This window comes from Dromaius novaehollandiae, chromosome 1, assembly GCF_036370855.1.
Source record: "Dromaius novaehollandiae isolate bDroNov1 chromosome 1, bDroNov1.hap1, whole genome shotgun sequence".
In the NCBI taxonomy this organism is placed as follows: Eukaryota; Metazoa; Chordata; class Aves; order Casuariiformes; family Dromaiidae; genus Dromaius; species Dromaius novaehollandiae.
The window spans coordinates 157,440,645-157,466,236 of NC_088098.1; the positions used below are offsets into that span (position 1 = coordinate 157,440,645).

Genomic DNA, 25,592 nt, shown 5'->3' on the forward strand with positions numbered 1-25,592 from the left:
AAAAGGCACATGTCAGAGAAGAGTTCAAATGAAACAGCTAACAACAATCTCTGCAGGATAAGGAAGGCGAAGACCACTGATTAGCTCACCCAAATTGTTTTATATAGGAATCCAGTCATATTTTTATTGCTATGAATATCTAAGCTGACTCCAAACCTTAATTTAGCACAAGGTATGTGGCAGTTCTTAATTAGTACCAGAATTTGCATCTCTGAAGAGATGACTTAAAGTCTTTTTCTGCAAAAGGTGCATAGTGCCCTTCTCAGTAGCACCTAATGGAAAAGTATTATTTCCTTTGTTTTGGCACTCACTGAGGGGCAGGTTTGCATTTTCACAAAGTTACACACAAAGTATATTGTGTGCAGTCAGTGGACTCTCAAAGACAAAGGTCAGATATGCTGTAAAGGAAGTCACGGGACCACAGACTTATTTTGTATAGATTTTTAAAAAATATTTTAGCAAATATATCGTTTAAGCAGTTGTGTTGTTTGCTATATTCCTTTGGTCAAGCCTTTTATTCTAAACCAAATATGTAAACATTTTTTCAAGTATTCAGAAAATGATATCTATCCATGCCTAAACTTCAGGATACACTCCTTAATTAGAATTAGGTACTCATTTTTGCCTATATGCCACTAGGGTTCACATTTTATGTGAGCAGTCTCCTTGTTTATTCTCAGAATGGATATGCAATTATATAGTTTCCATTAGCATTTTCTTTTCTTTTAGTTCTTTCAGCCTAGTATCTTACTTACTTAAAACCCCAGATGTATTAATCTTTCCAGGGTCCTTCTCAAAGTAAATGCAATTTTTTTAAATGGAGACTTAGGACATTACAATTAGATTTCATTGCCAAAAATATGAATAACAGTTGAATTCATCTATCTTATTGTAGCTGCTTAACACTTGGATCTGTAGCCTAAGCTTGTCAGCTCACCTCCCTTTGTTGTCAATGGAGAGGGACAGCACACTTTTCTTTGATTGTGATGAATTGCTATCAAGAGGTGCTAGGTTTTTTTCCATTAAATGTGAAGGTAATAGACAACTATCACAGACTAAAAATATATTCATTAAATAGCAAATATTAGATGGAATGAATACATGATTTTTTTTTCTTTTTTGAGTAAGTAACAATAAAAAGATAGGAATAACCATTCTGCATTGCAATTGCTAAGGTTCATTACTAATACCAAATTAGTCCCTAGAATATCAAATTGCTTACCCAGAAAATAAAAGCTATCCGTGAGCACTTCTAAAATCTTTGATTTAGCATGATTTGCTCATCACCACAGCAATAGTGTCATAGAAAAGATCCAGCCTTCTAGCATGGTATTCCTCTGTCTTATACATGAAATCAACTAAACAAGAAATTACCTTCTTTTTTTTCTGAAATTGTTAGCCCATACACAGTGTATTTTCCAATGCCTGCAATATATAGGGCTGTACAACACAACACATTCCTAGAACGGGGCCACCTTCCTTTCTCTTTGGGAGAGTCTTTGTGGGAGTCTCTGTGGGACACAGTGGAGGTGCAGTCTGCTGGCATGCTGAAGGAATATTTGTTGGACGCTTATTCTTGGGAGACTATAGTTATCTATGTTACCTAAGAATTTTTTTTAGATACTAGTGACTTTGGCAAATTTGGATATATTTTAAGACAGGTACAAAAGACACTGCACTGTCAAAATTCAGGTCCCTTCTCTGAAGCAGTGAAGTCCTAGATATTCTCAATGAACTTGATAATCCATAATCTCGTTGTGAGAACTGGCCGAATGATTGCACTAGAATCAAAATAAAGATTTCTCTTGAGTTATAACTCGTAAAGGAAATTCTAGCCTAAGCAAATTAAGTTTAATATAGGGAAAGAAGGAAAGGAAGGAAAGGATGGACAAGAAGGAAGCAAGGAAGGAAAGGAAGAGAAACAAAGAAAGAAAAAAAGGAAATTGTTGGGCAACTTAAAACACCAACTGGAAGCACAGAAAAGACAGGAAGTGCTTGGGTGACTGAGACTGATCTGCTGGAATTAGTCAGCTATCAAATAGATGTGTTATTGAAAAAGATCAATAAAACGCCTCCCATATGAAGCATGAGCCATAAAATGGAATTTTTTGCTACTTAAATAGTAAGACTTGATCAGAAAGGTTAGAAAAAAAGTGTGATGTTGTTTACTTCATATGTCTGGTTTAAATAATAGCTCATGATAGAAAAATGCTACAGTCCATGTTGTAAATGTATAACATCATCTTCTTTGTCAATGTGTTTCAGAAGTGTTTATTGCATTTATTCTTCTCTCAGTCTGGGAAATTAAAATTAAAAAGATTTGTTTGATTTTTCCTAAGATCATTATCTAGTGCTTTTCTAGTGCTTTTATTCTGTAGCACAGTTCTGCAATATTTTGACCGCAAGCATTTGAGGGAAACAATTTGGTTTTTTTTTCAGTTTGGGTTGTTTCTCACTGAATATACAAGTAAAAACAACAATGAAAAAAAGGATTATTTGCTTTAAACCCCTCATCAGATGATCATCTTCTGAATAATCTCAGAGATGTGGCCACTAGTTGCATAAAACTAGAGTTTCGAATCAATCTCTTAATTTTTTAATTAGATGCTTGGTAAAACTGAATTTTTAATCCCATTACAGCAAAATCAGTGGAGAAGATGCCACTGATTTGAGTTAAGGTTAACAGTACAGCGTATTTTGTGCAACTCTGACCAACAATATCCTCTTAAATGTAACAAATCTTTCCTGTGTTCTTAATGTGACAATGAGACATTGTCACTGAGTGGAAAGAACCTCTTTCTCATCAAAGGCTGATACAATTACTATTTTTCTTTCAAGAGAAAATGTGATGGGAGCAGTCTAGGCTATCAAAAAGTTTTTGTTAGTTTCAGCCATTCTCTGTAAATATGTCCTTAGAAATGACTTAACCGTTTCCTTTTATTTATTTCATTAATTCCATTGGGCAGTACTGATGATGACAGCTTTCTCTGAACTCCTTCTCAGAGCTCTTCGAAAGAGTTCCAGACACTTTTTCTTTCCTGAAGCTGTCTGATAAGCAGGAGAAATCTGTGTCTTACATATGTTCACTTTTATACTTACCACACAGGGCACCTTGAACAGCAAAGCACAAATAAAACATCTCAATTTTTGACAGACATAGCTGCTTCTGATTTTAGTATAAATACTACTTTGCAACTAAAAACATGTAATCCTATTTCACTTTTGCAAAACAATAGATTCCTTTATTGGGGATACAGTTATTTTCTTAGGTTTTGCTATTTTTCTCATATTATTCACTTGAACTAACAATACATGCAGATTTCTATATATTACTGAAACAAGACATTGACCACACTTCTTGTATTAATGGAAGCACTCCTAACTTTCATCTGATTGTTCTTTTCAGTTACAGAACTAATTAGAGGAGGGAAGTAACTTGCTATGTGAACTACCACTTTTCCACACTGGTCACTGCCTGAATTGCCAAGTTATTTGGAGCTTTGAAATGAAAGGAAATGGTGGTCTACTTTATAGGAAGATGTAAAATTATAAAAGGTTGGAACGCAAAAACACTATTTGATTATGTAGCCCATCTTTCTGATAAGATGCCTCTACCATAATTTTTCCATTGCTCTTTTCAAACTCACCTTTACTCAGTGTAACTAGGAAAGCTAATCAGTTGCTTTATTATTTTTATAGTGTAAAAATAATTTCTTGGGATGTGAAGGTAATGTGTTCCTGTACTTGGATTTGAAATTGAAAGGAATATGTTTTTCATTTTTTTCACATATGCCTCAAAATTCATTTGTTTCTTTTGGCTTTCGGTAGGACTATCAGAATTTTACCGGCAAACTCTCATAGTGAGTGATCAGCAACTAGAGAACATATTAATGTTCTTATTGGAGTTATCCGTCTAGTATCAAAATCTCAGGGTGTATATCTTATTTTCTCAAAGTTCAGTTACAATATAAATGTTTTAAAAAATATTACTTACTTACTGTCCATGAATATGTCACAGAACTAGTATGTAATTTCTTCTCATTTAAATTCATTGCACTCAGACTCACCACAGTTTGGCAACACTGTAAGACTAAGATTTCATTCAGTGGTTGAGAGCTATTTAGTGTTTCCCAGCTAAAGAGAACTATGTTTCAAATTCAGTGTGTGGAATACAATTGTGATAGACTTTCATACCATATGAGTGTACAGGTTAGGAGTTGTCCATGATGCCTAACTTGAAGTATATACAATGTGTCCCAATTAGGACATTTGTCTTACTAGGTTTCATTTATAGATGATGGAAAGAGATGGTATTCCAGAAGGTGATTCAGAGAAGGAACCTAGTTTTCAGTTCTTTGCTTTACCTTCTGGATGGATATATTTCTTCCCATGAGCTTTGTAGGGAATATTGACAGGCAAGCTTTCTAACTTGTGCACATAATCTAACTTCTTAAAGATAGGTGATGTGAAACTCTCCTTTCAGCATGTATGTGCCTTGGTGTTCTCCTGTGCTCCTAGGACAGCATGGATTCCTGGCAGGTAGGAGACCCACATGGCAACTGAAATAGGATATACCATTAAACTAAGATAGATAGAAATTAATGACTACATTGTTTCTGTTTTAAAAATTTTAAATGTATTACCTTTTATTGTGATTGAATTTCTTATGTGTTCAGTTCCTGTAAATATTATAGCAAATTAGTTTTCTAGCTCCAAAAATTATCAATAATATACTAGGGATCGTTATAGGAAAGCAAAGTTTATTTTTCTAACACAGGTATTCTCTCTGTTGTGAGAGTGAATTTTATTTTGATATTTATGTCCAGTCAAAATTATCCCCTGGGATATCTATTCTAATTTGCTTCTCCTCCCTCACTTCCCTTAAGAAACTATCTTGTGAATGACTTTAATAAACATATGAGAAAAATGTAAGCTATTTGCAAACAACTCAGATGAAATCAGACTTTCATTTAATTTCATTTCATCAGGATGGAAATAAATATTATTGAATGTATTAAATAGAGTCATATAACTATGTGCATTCATACTTGCATAGTTATATAAAACTTCCTATTTCCGTGCAAATTTTTTATTGTTTTGTTTTTAATCTAGTCTGGATAAACTTATGTGAGACCTCTCTAAGGTTGAATCGCAATCTTAAATTAAAGTCAAAAAGAAACCAAAGACTTTTTTAAGAGCAAAAAGCTGGAATTCCAGATTATGATAGCATAGATGCAGGCATGTGAGTAAATTCTATGAGCCTGTACATGCAATTTGCATAACCATATACGCTGATGCATAGCAGTCTTTAAAACGATTTTATGAGCAAATAGTTTGTTAGACAATGCACATTTTACCAGATGAAATACTGATTTCTAGTTGTTAAATATGAGTGATTAGCAGCTTGGTGCTTGTACTGTTGTGAGCCTCGACTTGAATTAAAAGTAAGTTTTACTATACTGTGTTTTTTCAGGGTTGCATTTTTGATGAAACTACATAGATCCTATGTCCTGCCTTTAATCTTGAAGCATGGTTTTCAACTGAATGAGACAATGGCAGACAGGCAGGCAGTGAAACACAATCAGCTTATGTTGACATTGACTCACTAAAGGTATTAGAAGTAAGTTATGTGCAATTCTGAAGATTTTGGCACTGCTGAGGAACAGAAAATATCAGGGCCCAGCTTTGCTTGATTGAGTTGTACGTGTGCTCAAAAACATCCCCTCGTTCCTTCAGCCTGCCAGCCAAAAATTGCCTGCGTTTAGAAAAGAGAGGTAACTGCCATGTGCTTAGATTTGTCAAAAGCAAAATGGAACCTCTGTTTACTACTTATAGCTCTTCTTACTGGAAGAGTATCACATTTTTGTATAACTCTTCATTAGGGCACAACATCTTTGTGACAGCTTTCTGACAATAAGAGAGAGTTTTAGACATATCCAGCAGGCAATAGGTACTCTTTTGTATTTTGTATTGTGTTTGTGAAGTGGATGCAAGATGAGCTGTCAGCTTATTGCAGCATAGCTTCTTAAATAATTTCTTAGATCTTTTTTCAATATCCAAATACTAGCTCTTGACAGGAGAGATCTAAGGCCTGGGCCACATCCTTTAAAGTTAATAGAAAAATTCCCTTTTCTTAAAGATTTTAAAGAGTTTTGCATCTGGCTCATTTCTTTTATTATCTCATGAATAAAATGCAAGGTGATACTTCATTCCATCAGGACTTTGCACTCTGTAAGATACAATAGGTGAAAGCAAAAATGACTGTGGAACCTGCCCACAGGAACAGAGTCTCAACTAAGACTGAACAATTTGCTTGGTGATACAAGCAGCAGAAGAGAATCTGTCCTCCTGAACATTGTGGTCTCACTCTGAGAAGTGTCCTGCAATATTTTTCCAGGTAGGGCTAAGTAGAGTAAAAAGTAGTTCACCACTACATTTAACCACAACTTTGTGCATGAGGTGAATGGTGTGCCAGCAATAAATATGTACAAAATAGCAATAAATTAATTGAGAACAATATTTCTAACCACAAGCTGAGTGGAGATAGTTCTTCTATGACATTCCAATAACAAGAGTTTAGGCAAGACAATCAAATAGTTTTAAATTTGATATATTTATGAAAGGAATTGTGTGACATAGTTGTCTCACGTTCGGGGTGGGGGAAAAAATAGAAGTTAGCTAAGAGATCACATCAATGCTATGTTTTTAATCATAACTGCATGCACATTTGAAAAACACTACATACAACAAAAAGGCTTGGTTCATACTTTGCTAGTGAGAGGAATCTTTACAATCTGTGACACATAATTCAGGACAAATAAATCTCATCTCTTGTAAAGCTTCCAAAAAGTTTTTTTCTGTTTTTGGAAATAAACTTCACTTATTTTTCCATATTCTTGTCTTTGCTGAAGAATCCATATTTCTTTTTGAAAAAAACAACAGAAAAATAGGTGGAAGGGTTTTTTTAAAAAAATATAACTTTAAAAAGGAAAATAAAATTGCACTTTGAAAAAAACTTTTTCTCATACAGCAAATACAGGAACTCTTGCAAAAATAGCTATGCCAAAATCATATGAAACTATTAATATATATGATAACTCTGTCTTTGTAAGAATTTCTATGTGTGTGTGAGTCAAATATATAACAATTTCATTCAGAAAACTAAATGTTATAGAATATTCATATTCCAAGATTCTGAAGTTTAGATAAAAACACTGAAAAAGTGGATGCAAAAACCATAATATTAGGCACCTCGAGGTGCAGCATAAAAAGCTCATAAAATATAAAATGAAGAATAATCATTTTTTTCTTGACTTGACATGAGAGGTGGTAGAAGAGGACCACAACTGTCTTGTATAATGCAGTCAGGCAGTAAGTTTGATTTAATTGTAATTTTATCTGTATCAAAACTCGTTGTAACTTGTCCTTTTCCAACATATTCATCTTCAGAACTTTTTGATCCCTCTGTGTTAGGAACAGCTTTACAAAGTCATAACATGGTTTTCTTCAGTAATGAAGGAAGTAATTTAGGTTAAAATGTGCCACAAAGGCTTGAGAATGTGATCATTTTCTTACATACACAGATGTGAAGGTATATGAATGTAAAGCAATTACCGATGAGAGGGAAATCTCATTGACTGATTTTAACAACAACAACAAAAAACCCTTTTACTGAATTATAAAAAACAGAAAAATGTTCTAAGATAAGGAAGGGTTTTTTTGTTATTATATTCTACAAAAAAATACTGTATAAAAAAGGAAGAGCTAGCCTAGTTGTGACAATCATCTTGCCTTGAATCTCAAACCATTACCTCAAGGTACTCCTTTGTACTGCCTGTGCCCTCTGTGTATCATTAGAAATTCATGTAGAATGGTGTGGTAAGAAAAAAAGCATATACTGTGCATGATTGAATAAGGATTTTCTGAGAATTGCTCAGTTAATCAGTAACTGTCCAGCTTTTATTTATAAACAAAAAAATAACTAAATCTTAAGGATACTAAATGTAAACTTCTTTAGATAGGCTATTCTATGAGCAGAAATAGAATTTAACATTTTAGGAAAAAAATCAAGTGGATTTAACTTCTCCAGCATCATGTAGTTTCAATTTGAGGGTATAGGCCTCTGAGTAAGGGTTCCAAATTTATAGGTAATAGTTAAGATTAATGGTGTTCTGATGTCTTTCACTGAATTTGACACGCTTCTTGGTCATTTCTGAAATCACTTATACAGCAATATTGTATATGATAGGTAATCTGTGGGGACAAGAATAAGCATAGTTCAAAACATATTAGGCAAAATATCACCAAAATAGCAGCGGTAATTGCGATAACAGGAAGGAAGTCCACAGCACTAGGCAGGAGATGAGACCTCTGCAGGAACTTCACATTTTTTTAATGAAAGAAATGGGGACACAGTCAGAGAACAGGAGTTGAAAATAGATATATTTATTTATGTAGGGGGACATTATTGAGTACTAGAAGATTCTCCAATTCTATAGACAAAAAATGAAGTCAGCAGAATATTGGGCTAAATTACATTATGATAAATTTTCTATCATTTAATCTCTTTAAAAACAGATCAAAGGACTTTCCTTGTTCAATCATAAAATATTTTCCAAATGCAGGAATTCCTGGGTAAATATTATGCCTTTATCACATAGGAGGTTGCACTGACTGATTGTTCTGTCTTCAATACAAACTAATGGCTGCTTTCAATAGTTGGAGAATTAAATAGCCAGTTTGGATTTTGCAGTCATTTTGAAACTGAGACTATTTGGAGGCATGCAAGGTACAGCTGCAACCCATAAAGATATCACAGATGTACTCTTGAAAAGTTGTAAGAACAGGTTTGCCTTATTTTCAATTTTTTTGCAAGCTTTTTATATGTGAGAGCAATTCTTTATATTTATCTATGTATGCAGACACATACATTTAAAATATATACATAAATATTTACACAATTACATTTCTAAAATTATTGCCTCTTTAAAAGATTTAATTGCTTTTCTTTCTGCCCTCATCAGAACACACACACGCATACACACACATGCACACACACACACACACACATACATGCACATGCACACACAAATAGTAGCAGATAATTACCATTCTGTTTAACACAAAAGGCACCAAAATTAGGCTATTTTAGGTCAGTATCTAAGTATTAGCTTTTACATGACTTGGTAGGTTTGACATATTATTATCTCTTATCTTATTACAAGCTCATGCCCCCTTACTTTGATGGTATGTTACAGTCAAGATGTTCCAAGTTTTAAGAAACTTTGAAGTACTTCAAAGTGCGATGAAAAGGGCAATTGCAGAACTGCCTACCAGGAAGCACAAAATACAATAATGAAACAGTCACCCTTTCTTTTTCCCTTCAAAAATGTAGGTTTATTTATTTATTTGCAATGATCAAAGTGAGAAACAAACAGTTCAACTACGCATAACTCCAGTACAGCTGGGTATACTGGGTAAGCTTCCCTTAATTCACAACTGACAGCTTTCCTGTCTGATTTGACAAATATAAATCAAAAGAGAAGCTACCTGTAATATCAACCCTATATCTAAACATGATGTTCTGTATACAAAATAGACAACTAAAAAGGAAGTAAGCTAATGCTTTTTTGCAGCAATCTCCTCTTTTTTTTTTCTGTGCTGCCCCCATAAAACTGTAATAATGAATGAATCCCAGTTTGCCTATTCAATCCGCTTTTTCCACACTCAAGCTGCTGTTTTAAATCTCACTTCTTGGTGATGTCCCTCCACCTCCCACACCGCCATGAATTTCTCTCACTACCTAAGAAGAAAGGGAATAAAAACAAATGAAGCAGACTGTTCTTTTCTCTTGAACTCACTGTCTTCCTTAATAGTCTCCAGGCAAAATTCTCTGCTATCTAAATAAGTAAAACTTTTTTGAGGGCCAAATAAGTACAGCTCATTTCTATTAGCAGAGATTGGTTTTGCCTATCAGGGAGGGTAAGTGGGTATGAACTGGAAGCAGATACACTTAAGCCATGCCAGCAACAGCAGCTACTTCCAACCTAGAAGGAAGAGAGGAGATTGTTGGCCTTGGAGGTCTTACCAGTCAGGAGGGATGTAGAAGCAAAGAAGTGCCAAGGTACCAGCATATCTTGCTCCCGTTTAGGTATATTAGAGAATATTTGTAGTTTGGGGCTTTTGCACAGCTGCAGGCCCGTTTCCTTTGGTGAATCCATATATTTTGTTTGGTTGGGTTTTTTTTTTTTTTTTTTTTTTTGTATCAAAAAGTGTTTTTCATGTGTTTTAAAATAGCTGTGAAATGTTCGGATGAATCCCAATTCTTCCACTTCTGTATGTGTTTTCCTTTGCAAATGTTGTGGATATGACCATTTGTTTCCCACCTGTAAAATTTGTCATTGATGGAAAGGTTGTACAAGAAGTAGATCTTACCTGGTTCTAATTTCAGAGAAAATATAAATAATCCATTTTGAAAACCTTGTAGCTGGCACTGGACAATAAGTTAGAGGCACAGTTAGCAGATGCTAATAAATCAGTTACTTGCCTAAAGGTAAGATATGATCGGTTGTTCCCACTAGTTGCTGCAAGCCAACTGAAGTGGAAATCTTCCAATTGTTTTAGGAGAGCTACCATATTTAGTAGGGCTGATTCTAGAAGATAAGATCTGTCTGTAATAGTCTTATTCCTGATGTTTTTTAGTCTGATAATGCAGCCCTGCTCGTGATATTTTGGGCCTGGAAATAAATGCTTCTTCAGAATTTTCTATTTTTAAATCTTCTTTTTCCTCTTCAAAAAAGTGAAGGTTTTCTTAACTGAAGAACATGATACCTGTGAAACTGTGCAACTTTACATGACTGCAAAGCAGCAGATGCAGGTCTTGTTTTCAAAGAGAAAGCCTGGATCAAATGGTGCAGTGAACCAATGCTTCACTGGAGGGCTTAGAGCTGACGTGTAAAGTAAATGGGTTTGTCACCAGAGGGAATCACAGAGAAACTACCTGTTAATGAAACATGCTGCTGCTTTGCCACAGACACAGATTTATAAAGGCACTTAAACTGATACTACATCAAATTTATCTGTCTATTTCCAAGACTATAATCTTAAAAATATCTGCCCAGCTCCTATCTGCCTAAGATGTTCGTGTTAAATACACTGTATTCTTAAGGATCGTCAGTTCTCATATAGAAATAACCATCTTGAAATTACTAAAAGCTCAATGCATATTTTGTGCTAATCTTTATTTTAAGATCCTCAGAACAGGTGTTCATTCACATTTCTTATATATCCAGAGGCACATAACATAAATGGTATGCTCAGATTATCCTTTATAAACATTGATATGACTGAGCACTGTACAAGGTGCTGTAGGAATGGACACATTCATTTCACTCATGCTTGTAAATGCAGGTGATACTCTCTTTTTTTATCCAATAACCCTGCAATTAGAGCACTAAGCCAGTATTTGAGAGAACTGAGTTCTGTGTTTTGCTGTCCGTGAGGTGAATCCCATCTGCCTTTCGTAAAGCAATGCCCTAGCCTTTTGCATTTCGCTAGCCAGAGGTATATACATGCATGTTAGATGATGACTGCTCTTTTTGCCATTTTGACCAATAAAAGGTATCATTATTAACAATAATAATTAAGATGCACTAGTTCAGACAAAGGGGAAATATTTATGTAATTTGGCAGTTAGTGTACAACTGGAGAAGAAGAGGTCTAGGTCATGGTCTTTGCTGCAAGGCCAGCTTTCATGTTTTACAGGGTATAAGAAGACCTCAGAAGACAAGTTTGAAACTGCATGGACGTGAAGCAAGTTCCCTATTGACAAAGCATTTGCAGACTGCTCTGTGTTTCCCTATGATTCATTGTGCTTGTATTCATTTGTTATATGGCAGTTTTTGCACAACAGGAATTGATTCAATAGCATTTTTGTGGGGATTGTTGGTTTTTTGAATTGAGACTTCTACGGAATGTTTTACTTCAGCTCCTACGTGTCTCTTGAAACCAATTCGAATGAACGTGTGGATAGGCACTTTTAAAAAAAACTATGCCTCTTCAGCATGCCACTCAAATCATCTGCCTGCAGCACAACAAATAGGTCACATAGCAGTTTTATCCTCTGACAGTGTGGCAATCACAATACAAAGGCTGAAATTGAGAAATGTTAATCACATCTCTGCTTCTTTTCCCTCTTAATTTTGTGCTCCTCGGTTTTATATAGATCCTGATTCGGGGATTAAAAAGGTGCTCTAAATTATTCATATTAACTAAATGTTAATCCTTTCTAGGCTTCCTCAAATCATAAAGGTAACACTTGACTTAGTTTTTAGTTCTAATATTTTCTTCCTCCATCACTTTTTTTTTAATTTCTGTATATATATTCTTTCATACTGATGTCTCTCTTTCAGAAATGTTTCCTCAAATGGAGTTAACAAAGGATCTGTGTCTTTTATGCTTACATTCCTCTGTGATTCTGGTTTCCACTTAGCAGAACCACTGATATGTATTGGGGATCAGTGCTATAGAAGCCTCACAAAAGATCACAGATATATTGCAGTAAGAGATGTCCTCTGTTCAGAAAAGCATAATTTCTCAGTAGGCAAGACAGAAAACAGGGTATAAAGGAAGAATTACTGGCTATATGTTTATAGATAGGGAGCTGAGACTTAGATTCGGAAACTTGCTGAAACAGCAGAGAATGTTATACAGAACAGGTAACCTTATCTCTTACATTCACTACTTAGACAATTCTTAAAAGGTGAAAATCTCCTTTTTTTTTCAAATGATTGACATGACCAAGGTTTGAAAGATGCTAAACAACTTCCCACACAACTAACTCCAAAACTTTTCCACTTTTCCTTGTTTTTGTAAAAGTTGAGGGCAGTACAGCTAATATATAAATGCTATGGCATAATAGGGATTTCATTTTCTAGCCTCCATAAGGCTAGAAAGGCTTTTAATTTCTCAGACACTTATATAAATATCCCTACTTCTGTTCTTTATGAACTAACAAACACATAAGCTCAGATCCAAAGAATACTAAGGTTCCCCATTGTATTTTTCTTGAGTTTAAAACTTAATTGCCTTCATTCTCCTACTTAAGTCTCTCTTTGTTTTCCTTCACCTTCTATTAATCATTCCATATGCAGTGTTTGCCCTATCTCTGCAAAGGGGTGGCAATAAAACAAAGGGAAAATGGGATGATAGCAATGGCAAAAGTGTGTGTCCTGTAATTTACACTGCTCAGTGCATGGAAAAGGGAGCTATAATAGGTATAATGTGTGGCACAAAATGCATTCTGTTCCTTCTGTGCTTTTTCACTGTATTGTACTTTAAAACGTCAGATAACTTTGAAGAAATAATCATTCAGATTTACTATTGCATTGAAGATTTTATATTAACATGTTCGAAGGTGTTGTTGATTTTAATTCTGTTTCCTTGGAAGTAGCAGATGGCATCATTATCAAAGAGCTGATTTTCATGGTTATCTCCTGGTTATCACTCAACAGATTTTATGGCCTGGAATAAGCTGTCCTTTTGTCCTTACAAACAAATTATACATTTATATATGCCCCTCTTCACAGATTAAAAAAATTAGATAAAGCCTGTGCCTTGCAGTGCATTGGACTACCATATATTGGTCTGATCCCACAGGGAGAGTACTTTTAACAGCAAGTGGCCCTTTTGACTTTTATGGGCTTATTCATTGACATAAAGTTGTGCATATGGGAACAAACTTCTAGGACTGAAACCTAAAATAGTGAAAGGTCTCCTAGAGTAACTTGAAGCTTTTCTAGCCAGCAGCCTACATGTTACAACTATCTGTTGGGAATACTGGCTATATATACACAGATAGCTGGTCTCTCTTTCAAACTCCAATTTCCTGGAAATATGAGCCCAATTTTTAGTCTTGCCCCACTGTAAATATGTGCCAGGACTGAAAATTAAGTGAACATTTCTAATCAGAATGTCTCCTTGACTGAAATGACTGAAAGTTTTTTGTTTCGTTTTGTTTTTTTCCCTCTGCTTTTCTGTAGAGAAAGTGTTGTTTGGCTACAATTAATGCAGCAATGCTCCTGTCAGCTAGATAAAAATATCTCTGAGGTTTAATGCACAATAAGCTGTCTAGCATAGGCACTCTTAGAGCACCTGAAGATTTAAGGTGTGTGGTGTGTTCATGTAGACACAAGACTTCAGTTGCCTAACAGATGCCATCATTTATAGTAAAATCATAAAACCTGTGGTCAAATACTAGACTTTGTGCACTTTTAGGTTAGTCAGTAGTCATATTAATTATTTTTTATTTATTTATCTAACAGCTTTTTATTTTTGTTTATTAATACTTGTCAAATTAGATCATCTGTGTGCAAAAATCACTGTTATTCATAGGCTTATATCATTCATAGGTTTGTTTGGCTTTTTTTTTTCATGTCACTTAGAACATTTCTGAAGGCCATAGAACAATGATTTTTATTCTAAAACAAAGAATTCCTATATTGCTTCAATCATGTTGGCATTAAATGATAATTTTCAAATGTATTCGAGCTATGCACTCAATTTTAATTAATAGAATGTTTGTCATAAACCTGACATAAACTAGCTGTGTATTTAAAGGTCTGTTTTGTAACAAATTTGAGGTGGACATGATTTTTTTGTTTGTTCGTTTCAGCAAATAACACATTTGCTAATAGGAAGTTTTAATCATGCCAAAAATTCAAATTTGTATTAAATTTATCAAAAAGTCTCATGTGGAAAAATAGAAAAAGAAGAATAGAGGCGCAAAACTGACATTTGTGGTAAGCTGTTTTTCTATCCTGCTCTCATTTTTAAATCAATAATATGAAATACATTCAATATAAAGGACTGATGCTTCTTATTTCAAGTCTAAAATTTCAGAGTAGCCCTTAATTTGGAAGTTAGGAAACATTTCTGGGAGGTCTTAGAAAGGTATTTAAACCCGTTGATTATCTAATTTGGCCCAGACATTTGAACAGGTCATCACAGTTCTCGACCAAGGATCTTAGCTTATGGTTATGACATAGTCTGATATGGGTCATCCTGTTTTATCCCTTTTGGTGCTGTTTCACTTCCATAAAATTCTTAAGTGTTTATTTAGTAATGAAGCAAAAGAAGGTAGCTTGGTTAGTGCAGATTGGTTGTGAAAGACAGCCAAGAGGGAAGACTAAAAGCACTCCCCTCTCAAAAATAATTTGAAGCTTGATGGATACAATACAATCCTGGAAGATAGGAGATGTAAGTTTAAATCCACTCATGCAGAAGAAGGAATTTAACTTGATGTTTCCGTATCTCATAACCTCTGGGTTTTATTAAAACAAAAGAATGTTATTTTTTTATATGAGTATTCCTTTTGCTTGTCTTAGAAATATCTGACTGTTTCAGCTTGAATAAAATGCTATGTTGGATACAAAGGAAGCATTTTCAAATTTTTGTGTTTTTTTTTTTTTAACTTCTTAGTGTTCAACCCAAACTGGTTATTTTGTATTAAGACTGTTTGCTTTGGGGTTTTATTCTTTACCTGCCAATTGAAGAGTTAATTTGAACAGCCCTATTTCAGATTGCAAATATGCTTATGTTCTAATGATTTTCAGCATTTAGAAATCACTTGCCTTTGACATGCATCATGGTCTATCTGTTCTTATCAAAAATCATCATCAAGCTTTCCTTATACTAATGCATTTACTTTGGGCTACTAAAAACTACTATATGAATTCAAATTTTGAAGTTGCACAAAACAAGCATATTGCTATCAGTTGGCTTTTTTGAGATTATTTAAAGGTTAAAACAATGTAGAGGAAGAGAAAGAAAACAAGAAAAGAAATTCAATTACATTGAAAGCAGGCAAGTCTCTTAGCTTTGCTTTCTTCTACATCAACTGCAATGAGGTCCACAAACTCCAAAGGTGACAAAGGGAACTGTATTACTCTACTATTTTAATTCTAGCTCAGTGTAATTTAGGTAAACCATAACCCTGGATTAAAAAGATTTCAATGTCTTTCGGAGAAGTTGACCACTTAGTTTGGAAATAAATGCTACACAGAAATTTTTCTTCCCTCATAAAGAGTATCTTTGGAGAGAATAAGGATCTAAAGTTTATATTTAATGACTGATAAATGTCCAAAGTTATTTTTCCTTCCTTAATAGGTGGCAGTAAAATGACAGCAGTAATACGGGGCCAGAAAAAAGTAGTAGGAAAAAGTGACATCCATAACAGCAGAGGTTTCCTATAAAATATATCTGTCTCAAATGGTCTAGTTCTGTCATTAAATAGATATACATATGCTTTATGAGCAAAATTTAGCTGTGCTGTAGGAGGGAGAGGGTAGGTAAGAAAGGACCCAGGGGGATAGGAGCATGTGGAGGGTCAGCCAGACTTGCTGGAGATGTGCCTGTTGGCTGAAAGGACCTGAGCCCTGAGGAGGGTTGTGAAAGTCCTCAGGGAAGGAAGATGAAAAAAGAAGGGAGCATGTAGATGCTGGGGACCAAGATCTTCTGTGGCTCATTCCATGAAAAGAATAGGGCCCTATAGTCCAGCCTGTGCTTACGTTTTACAGAGGTGAATGTTTAGGGAATACTGTCTCTACTTTATGTCTTTCTACACCGTGCATAGAGGTTAAGCATGACAGTTAGAAAAAATTAGTCCATGGGTTGGCTCCTATTATACACTGTAGTAGTTTTGGGAAGATATCTATCTATCTTGCTAACACTTTTTGTATCTAAAAAACCTATGAGAAGAGCAAAGACATGATAGAAAATTGCGGGGGGAAGCATGGTAAATCAAAGCACACTAATTTGCAGAAACATTTTGAAATGAACAGGAAGGTCTTTCATTTTAGTTAAAAACAGTGATTATATTTTTAAAATTTAAATCAGAGAAAGATGAACTGGAATACAAGTAAGGTAATGGTGTTAGTAACACTTATTACTGTGGTTTCAATGCTTTGTTTTGAAAAGGAGGAAATCTCATCTGCTTTTGGCTTTTACTATTTCAGCAATAGAAAATAACTGGAAAATGTAATAATAATTTGGGTATCCTTGAATATGAATGTTCATAAAGATCCTCTATTACAGTATTTTGGAGGAGTGTATGTATACACACATCTACTCATACCTACATACTTTCTCACTATTCCCTTTATGGATTCTTGCAAAGGTAATAGATTTTGAAGTAAGCACATGCAGTCATTTCTAGAACAAGTAGCGTAAATGCAAGCTATGCTTTAAGTTCCCAAATGTCTTCTGTTAGTGTTACTGAGGAGATCAGAAAGTCACCCAAATCCATTGGTTCCCCACATGCCTTGTGCTGCTTTCTGATCTTCATTGTCCAGCCTCCCCACTAGTCCTTCCATTATCACTTTTAGACCACTAATGCTAATTTGTTTCAATATTCAGCTTTCTAGACAGTGGGTTGCACTGATGCTGAAAAGCTGAGGTGGTGAGAAAGCTTCACGGAAATACTCCAAGAAGGTGTGGGCAAGTCCCTGCACACCAAATGAAAGAACGTGGCATAAAAATAGAATTTAGTATATGTGGCCCAAATACTTCACTAGTATAAATGATGGATTCAGATGATCAATTGTTTTCTATGCTTTGTGCTTTTAAACTTACTGGGGTATTATTAACAAAGTTTCATCAACAAAAGAAGAACTTTCTTGCCTCAAACAAAGGCACTGTGTCCTTAGATGTGTCTCACATCACCTTTCAATCTTAAATTTCAAGAGAAGACAACTTTTTTGAATGTTTGCTGTTTTGAATTGCCAAGATCAGCCAAGCTGGCAGGTACTCAAACCAATTTAATTCTGCCTGGCACCATGGTTCTTCTTTTCCTGGCCCTTAGAGCTTATTCTTTGAAATAACTGAACCACAAAAACAAAGATCACTCACCAGCGGACAACACATGTCTTGCCTGGAAACAAATATGAATGTGCCTGCCAGCTCTTAATCAATGTAACACAGAAAAATAAATGGTTAAAATACTTCAATGTCTTAAATGTAAGCAGGACCCTTCAGACTTTACTAGAACGTACAGCACTGTTCCCAAATATGGCTCAATGCCCATAGCATTGTTTCTAAACTTATTTCCATATTTCAAGTATGTATTTTTACAAATACATTCTTTAATCATATTCATTATAAATGTGAAAGCTCCACTTGATGTTTCCACTCAGCTAAGCCAGTGCAGACAAATTGAAAACCTTTATTATGCCCTTCGCCTCTCAAGAGGGCCACTGTGGCAGCAGCTGACATGATTTGAATCACTGAAATGTTACTAGCTGTGAAAACAGAATTTGGGTAAAGAATATTTATTGCATGATGTGGAACACCACCGCCTGAATCTTTGTTGGTTCTCTCTTTGTTACAGTGAATTGACACTGCATTTGCTAATTCATGTTTAAAATGGAGTGAATTAACCTTTTCTGAATTAAAAAAAAAGAAGTTAGTCGCTGGCTCCAGGATGGGGATTCATGTTCAGAAAACCTGATCAACAACGGAGCTACTCTGTGGCAACTGCTGTTAGTTACTACAGCAGTAAAAATTGTTCTTTTTATCTTAAATTTTCAATGAGCATTCAGAATTTAAATGAAAGAACAGAAAATTTCAGTCTTTCCAGTAACTTGCAAGTTATATGCCAGCATTGTACATATACACAGATTCTGACATTGTAGTATGCGTTAGTAAGCTAACAAAGTTAAAAATAGTGAATATCTTACTATTTATATGCCTTTCTATAGTTTTAGATCTAACATTTTTCACAACTTTATTACAATCAAGATAGAAAGGAAACAAAATGAAATGGTGTTCCTATGAATCATAGAATTTAAAATGAATATTCTATTGGGATACTCTTGAACTAGATAAAAATATTTTTTAAAAAAATATTTATAGAAATATACCAGTTCTCATAGCCAGCAGGATGTTAGGAGAGTCTCCTTATAGGATAAGGGAAAATAAGGCGCTAGAGTTGTTTACTTGCATATCAGAAATGAAATGTAGGATAAGTTTCAGACTACTTATGGTCCCAGTTTGACAAAGGATTTGGATTTAGGATCCCTAAGGATTTGCATTTAAACATGTACTATGTTTTCCTGAATGTGACTAGTATTTGGAAAGCACTGAGGGCTATGTTTGTGAAATAACTTAGGTTTCTTATTCTTGCCTTAACCCCCCGTTTACTGTTATGGTCCAAAACACAAATCCCCCAAACCTCTCTCTGATCCTTGCCTGGTAGCCCATCGCTGTCTCAGTTTTCAAGCTTGACATTCTGCTTCTCTGTGTCATTCAACAAAACCCCTGGTATAGTCAGTCATTGGATCACGGACTGTGATAACTCACCTTCCCCTCCTTGGGAAACACTCTAGTCACCAGGTGACCCCAAATTACTAAACCCAGAGTATTTTATCTACCTTTTCAGAGTGACAGTTTCCCTTTTCCCCCTCCACCTTAAATACCCATCCTTACAGTCTGATTTGGACACTTTCAAGGCAAGGAGAAGTGGAGGGCTTAAAGAAAAATTGGGTTGTTTCTCCAGCATTCTAGATCAGCTTTGTGGTCACTGGGCTACTGGATAGAGAGAGAGAGAGAGTGCACATTTTTAATTATTCTCATTAGGGACTTAGTCATTGGAGCAGGGGAAGTTCAAATCTGAAAAAGCAGAATGGGCTGAACAGTGTCTTGATATCACTAAATACCTTAAAGAGGAGCAGATTACCATGGTGCTTTGTATTTTGACTGCCTACCTTAAACAGAGGTGACTATGTAAATCCCATTTGCTGCTAACTGCCCGAGTGAGTTGTGTTGAGTTTGTACACCTCACACTAAGCTGAGGACTCTGATGTGCATCAGAGTTGCCTGCAAACTTAGTGCAGTACTGTGGCTCTGAAGCTCTTCTGTGAATCTACTTAGGCATGACATTTGTAGGTATAATAACCCATGGATTAGATGGGAACTCCAAAAGGATACCATGCTATCCTGCCTTGCATGGTGTATACTTGCATTTTTCTGTCCAGCTTCTCTCCACCACAGGTACAGCTAGAGCAAGATGTTAAAGATGTTGACTGTCACTAGGATAGATGTGTCAATCAGTCAGCACACTGATGAATTTATGAAGGTAAAACTACAAATTTAGGTTCTGCAGATAAGTTTCAGTCATTTCTGGTGAGAAAATAATCTTTAGTGTGAACACTTTGTGAAAGTTCACACATCATTTGTGATATGGAGGAAGTGTTTCCTCCCTTTGCATTCCCACTCCCCTACCCCATATTCTGAGATTAACCCCCAAATGTATTGGTTGCTTTGAGTTATAGTCAATGACAAAAAAGGAAAGCAACAAAATGCAGTCCTGTATAAAGGGGAAAACAAAGTGAGATTTAATAGGATTTTTGTACTCTCATAGAAGACCTGACTTTTAGATTTTAAAGGATTTCCAAGGATGGGGACCAATGACATTTCAATGTCTGGGTTTACAGATCCTGAAAGAATTCTCAATGGGGAGAGTGATACCTATAAAAATAAATGCGTGTGACTATTTAGCAGTAGATCTTAGACTCACTGAGGTTCATTGATCTCATGTTGAAATCTACTGATGTAGACTCATGTAGATATATTAAAAAAAAAAAAGTTAAAAGACTGCTATTTTTTCCCATCTGACCCAAAAGTGAGAGTAGTAGCAAAGTAAAATCGCAAGAAGCAAAATCTCTAATACTTATAGCTCAGGCATGCAAAATGTAGAGAGCACAGTCTATAATTCTTTCTGTCCATTCCAGCTTTCAACACAGCAATAACTGCTGTAGAAACACCTCTGATAACACTTTCTCTTTTGCATGTTGCTACAAACTATTTGTGAATTCTGAAAACCATGCAGTATATATATTAAAAAAGTGGTTGTCATCTTAAAATCAATTTTTCCCTTGTGCCCATAGTGAAACTGATTACAAGTTATATAAATGCAAGTTTTATCATGGCAGCAGAACAGAACGGATGCCGCATAATAATTTATTCATTAAAGTGTAAATGAGCAAATTATAATATGAAGTAGTTGTATAGTTTGCTCCTGCTACTCTTGCTGTAAATCAAAATGAATAAGTCCAAAACTGATGGTTGCCCAATAAAGAGCTTTGTTAATGTTAAAGACATTAAGGATGATATTGATCAATAATGATTGATTGATAAAGCTATCCTAGTGGCATAGCCAACATCCTTTTCAGTTTAATCTATTTTCCCTTCCTTACAACAATGGTTGCAGTATTTTACAAAAGAGATATCAGTCTCTTGCAGTCATCAGATGGTGAGAGCTCTTTAATGGCTGTGTGAGTGAGAAAGGATAGAAATTCTGGGAGTGGGGTGGGAGGGGAGGAAGAGTGGAGGGGAAACTGTCCACAGCAGACCTGCTAGTTTACTTATGCTATAATTCCTGTGGGGTTTAGTGATTGCAATATACTCTAATTTTTCACAATACTTATTAGTAGCTGGCTTAAAACTCTATAACAGAAAGCTTTTCTTTGGTTAATTATGAAAAGGCTGTAAAAATTAAAAGTAGCACGTCCACCAAGTTCATTTTCTTTTGACTTGAACTACAAGGTATTAAATGCATTTTTTCCTTATGGAGTTGCAACAGTCATAAATTGACTTCCAAATAAGTTTATTTTTTTCCTGTATTTCATTCCTATTATATAAACATCTAAAATATATGCAACAGATCTTGAAACTACTATTATTAGACCAATTTTTAGGGCTTGAGTCAACAAAACTTAAAATTACTTAATGACAAGATATATCAGTGATAACCAAGGAAGACAGTTGATCAACAGACTAATATCCTTTTGTCTTTCCACAAATAAAGGACAAAATTATTTATTACAAATATTTGATAAAAGATTCCATCATTAAATTTCTTGTTTCAAATTAAGATCAGTACCTATTTTCATATCCCTGCAGAAAATCAAGTATATTTAATAAATGTTATGAAAGCAATAATAATGTAATAACAATATTTTTCTGCATTTTCTTACAGTAATTCATAGTTAGATAATTCATAGTAAGATTATTTCACAAATTCCACAGACTTACAAAATTTTTGCTTAGAAAAATTTCCTACTGAAAATTAACTAAGCTCAGTGTTTTGATTTTTGGCAGTTTTAAGCTCTTAGTTAAGTAAAACTCCCATAGATATCAGTAGCAATTTTTCTAAAATTGTGGAGAAAAGATAAAGAATTTCTGATGCCACAAATAGTTGTAACCAATATATTCCTTTCCAAGAAGAGGCACAGTTTCCCTTTGCAAAAGACACTAAAGAAGATTCTCTGTTGACCTTTTATTAATATTCCTACTCTTGTTTGGTGGGCAAAGAGCACCAGGGACCAAAGAAGGGGAGTTAACTGTTGCTTTGTTCTTATACTGGAAATCCTTCCGAGTGACTACGTGATGGTGTAAGGATTTACCTCCAGGGGTAGCCTTGTAAACACACATGGAATTATAGGTATATGCACACAGAGAGAAATCCAGCATGTTATCACTCATTCTCAAGAGGAACTTCGCATTCATTTATCTGAAGGTCAAAGTAGTTCCCTAGTGCTTTTCATTTCTCAGTAGTGCAATTAAAAAATAGAGATCAATTAATCCTTCATAATAGGAGTCAAAAACTTTTCTTTAGGTATTTGTAAAATATAACTAGAAATATTATTCACATTCATCTAAGAGAAGATATTCTTAGTCTGGCCTTTTAACATTTAATGCTCTGACTTAGTAAGGAAAAAGAAAGGGGGGGGACAAAAAAGACATAAGTGCCACAGGTTTTTCACTTGCAAACATTAGGAGGAAAGCACGAAAGATTTATAAAATTAAATAGAAAGGCAGAATTTTCTGCAAGGTATCTTCAAGCTGCTATTTGGCATATTCTTTTGGCCAGTGCACAATAGAAAATATTTTCCTGTTTCATATGATGCTCATGTAAACAAGGACAGAATGAGATTCTTTTAACAGTTCAGTTTATGCATTTGATGAATGCATGAGCAGTGTCATCCATGTTTCAGCAACTGAGTTTTTTTTCTTTCTGCAGCATGTAACATTTCATGGACAACAGGCAATTAAGTTTCATCAGCATAAGAACTTGAACAGTATTTAAGTGCATTTACATTTGTATTTCTAATGGAGCTACAATATTTGTAACCTTTTATAGAAACAGCAACACTTCCATGATTTTGCTTGACCCATGCAGATAATCTTCAACATCCTATTTACCGTATTAAAAGGGAACAGCTACAAGCTTGAGTCTGGCTGTCCTTAGACAGGATAAGACATATGTGTCTTTGAGATGGTCTGTGGGCATGGAACAGCTTGGAGAGCCAGAGAGTCAGGAGGGCATTTGCTGAAATACAGAAATCACTCTAAAGTCCCAATGAACCTACTAGGAAAAAAGATACAGGTAAATCAGCAATTTGGGAGATCAGTCCCAACCTAGATCAGGTAGATCAAATGGAAAGAATACTTAAACTCATTGAAGTAAACTGAAAAAGGGATAAAGGTACATCAAAGGTATGTCATGCTGTAGAGGACCGGTTCTCTACATGCGGTTTTGTCTCGACATTGCTATTGCTGCTGCTGCTGCTGCTGCAAAGCCGCTGCTGCCAAGGCGCATCGGGCAATGTTGCGCCGGCGCCCCCGGGAGCCATCCGCGAGGTAGACAACCTCGTGCACCTGCACGAGGTAAAAAGGGTGCGAAAAGGGCAGAAGGTCATCTCTAGGGCACGAACCGCATGTACTCATTTGCCATCTGCGCATGAGCAGGAGACCCCTAGATGCCCCAGCCCGTTTCTGGAAGGTGCCGAGAGGGTGGACTGCGCATGACAGTTAATCTGCATGGGAAGCAAGGAAGCATCTCCCAGAGGTGGGGCAAGAACCTATAAAAACTGCAGACTGTGTGAATGGGGGGAGGTTTTGCTTGCGACGACTGAGGAACTCGAGCGGAGTCAGCGGAACCAGACGGGAGCTTCCCGCCGCTGCCGTCCCCCCCGCCACTGAGACTCCCAAGAGAAGATGACCAACGGGACGCCACTGGATCCATGGGTGGTGATCTCTCTCTCTCTCTCTCTCTCTCTCTCTGTCTTTCCTTTTCCTCTCTTTTTCCTAAACGTGTGACGCGGGATGTGTCTAGTTAGTTGATTCCATTTTGCCTTAATAAATCTTAAAACTGGTTGGCTGGTGTCGTTTCACCTTAATTCAGTCCAAGGGCATCACGAACTTGGTCGTTTGGCCCCAAGGGGAGGGAGGTCGTCCTGAACGACTCCCTTCGGGCCGCGACACATGCCAGGCTAACCTCGTAGTTACCTTTGATAACTGATCTTCCTGTGAAGGAAAACATGGTAACTCTAATCTACAGAGGCTTCAGTAAAGCATTAATATGGTATTGCGTAGCCCCTAACTGGGCTGGGAAAGCAGAGCATTAGCACAAGAACTGCAAAGATCAGAGCATGATCAGGCAGAGTTTTAGGTATGCAGCTCTGTATTTTCCTATCTTCCAAATCCTACTCTAGCTATAACCGCTGCAGCAAATACTAATGAATTGTGAAGAGAAAGGAACTGTGAGGCTGGAGAAATGCTACTAGTAGAATTACTCGAAGACCAGAGTTGAGACATTTAGAATTTAGCTGATGGCATCATGTTATGGAAATGTTAAGTTAGAGGGTGTACTTAGTCAGAAGTGGATCAAATACTCTGTAGGAGGAACTGCATGTCCTCGAATGGCATAGCTGAAACAGAATGAAATTTTACAGTTTAAAATGCAAAGGTATACTATTAAAGGCTAGTAGCACAAATTTCTACTATTAGATGATCTACTAGCAATGACTAAAGTAGAAAGGCTTGGTTACTTTAACTGGTGCAGCAAATATGGTTCAGCCGTGAAAATGCCAAACTTAACCTAAGATAAAGCAGATGATACAAAGAGACCTGGGGGAATATTAATAACTCTGTGTTGCTAGTAACACTGAAAAGATTTTATCTTTAGTACTGTGTTGTCCATGTTCAAGAAAGATAATGAGAGGAAAATGGAAGTGTTTCAGTTCAGACTCTCTGAGTTCTTGAGACACTGGACTCTTACTGAGGAGCCCAATGCCCAATGAAATAATTGGTTTCAGTGGGAATGTGAGGCCTAAATAGGAGTTAGGCACACAAATACCTTGGAGGATCTAATCCTGAGTATTGTAGTTTAGCAAAAAAATGGCTGAAACTGATCTTTCTAAATACTTCAAGGACATAAACACTTGTGAGGGAAAAGAACCACTTATGCAAGAGATAATATGGGTACAAAAACAAGTAAGTGTGCATGGGTCATGAGTAAATCTAGGCTAGAAATAGGTTTCAAACCACCAGAATAACAAAGCTCTAAGGAAGAGGAGAGAAAAAAACAAAACCAAAACCAAACAACTTTTCAAAACCTCAACACTTCTGACTGGAATAATGAGTCTAAATCTAATTTTAAGAGAGAATTTACTACCTTTATGAATACATTTGTGAAATATTCTCACTCGTAACAATAGGGTCTGGATCAAACCTGTTTACTTCTTAAAAGTGCTGGA

General features: G+C 35.7%; 1 protein-coding gene across 1 annotated transcript in view; it reads left to right on the plus strand.

Moving 5' to 3' along the window:
• NALF1 (NALCN channel auxiliary factor 1) overlaps positions 1 to 25,592 on the plus strand; it is a 486,048-nt gene that overhangs the window by 354,628 nt on the left and 105,828 nt on the right. The gene's annotated exons all lie outside the window — the stretch shown is intronic.